Raw genomic sequence first — 1,330 nt, forward strand, 5'->3', positions numbered from 1 at the left:
AATGGAACCTCTATGGTCTCATTTTGAGCCTCAGATCCCATGGTTCCTCATTGGGGAACTCATTGGAGGCCAATGGACGTCCATTGAGGTCTTCCTCAGTGGCGTTCACTGCCTCTTCCTCCTCTCCAAATTCGGCCATGTTGATGGCTTTGCACTCTCCTTTTGGATTTTCTTCTGTATTGCTTGGAAGAGTACTAGGAGGGAGTTCAGTAATTTTCTTGCTCAGCTGACCCACTTGTGCCTCCAAATTTCTAATGGAGGACCTTGTTTCAGTCATGAAACTTTGAATGGTTTTGATTAGATCAGAGACCATGGTTGCAAAGTCAGCGGTATTCTGCTTAGAACTCTCTGTCTGTTGCTGAGAAGATGATGGAAAAGGCTTGCTATTGCTAAACCTGTTTCTTCCACCATTATTGTTGTTGAAACCTTGTTGAGGTCTCTGTTGATCCTTCCATGAGAGATTTGGATGATTTCTCCATGAAGGATTATAGGTGTTTCCATAGGGTTCTCCCATGTAATTCACCTCTTCTATTGAAGGATTCTCAGGATCATAAGCTTCTTCTTCAGATGAAGCTTCCTTAGTACTGCTTGGTGCATTTTGCATTCCAGACAGACTTTGAGAAATCATATTGACTTGTTGAGTCAATATTTTATTCTGAGCCAGTATGGCATTCAGAGTGTCAATCTCAAGAACTCCTTTCTTCTGATTGGTCCCATTGTTCACAGAATTCCTTTCAGAAGTGTACATGAATTGATTATTTGCAACCATTTCAATCAGCTCTTGAGCTTCTGTAGGCGTCTTCTTTAGATGAAGAGATCCTCCAGCAGAGCTATCCAAAGACATCTTGGATAGTTCAAAGAGACCATCATAGAAAATTCCAATGATGCTCCATTCAGAAAGCATATCAGTGGGACACTTTCTGATTAATTATTTGTATCTTTCCCAAGCTTCATAGAGGGATTCTCCTTCCTTCTGTCTGAAGGTTTGGACTTCTACTCTAAGCTTACTCAATTTTTGAGGTGGAAAGAACTTTGCCAAGAAGGCATTGACTAGCTTTTCCCAAGAGTTCAGGCTTTCTTTAGGTTGTGAGTCCAACCATATTCTAGCTCTGTCTCTTATAGCAAAAGGGAATAGCATAAGTCTGTAGACCTCAGGGTCAACCCCATTAGTCTTGACAGTGTCACAGATTTGCAAGAACTCAGCTAAAAATTGATGAGGATCTTCCAATGGAAGTCCATCGAACTTGCAATTCTGTTGCATTAGAAAAACTAATTGAGGCTTAAGCTCAAAGTTGTTTGCTCCAATGGCAGGGATAGAGATGCTTCTCCC

General features: G+C 41.4%; 1 non-coding gene across 1 annotated transcript; it reads left to right on the plus strand.

Annotated features, from left to right (window-relative positions):
* The first annotated feature begins 898 nt into the window (after positions 1-898).
* Positions 899-1,006, plus strand: LOC112714195 (small nucleolar RNA R71). Its single transcript, XR_003159151.1, has one exon. It is a non-coding gene; the product is annotated as a small nucleolar RNA R71 (small nucleolar RNA).
* The last annotated feature ends 324 nt before the right edge of the window (positions 1,007-1,330 follow it).

The sequence above is a fragment of the Arachis hypogaea genome, chromosome 9 (genome assembly GCF_003086295.3).
Source record: "Arachis hypogaea cultivar Tifrunner chromosome 9, arahy.Tifrunner.gnm2.J5K5, whole genome shotgun sequence".
In the NCBI taxonomy this organism is placed as follows: domain Eukaryota; kingdom Viridiplantae; phylum Streptophyta; class Magnoliopsida; order Fabales; family Fabaceae; genus Arachis; species Arachis hypogaea.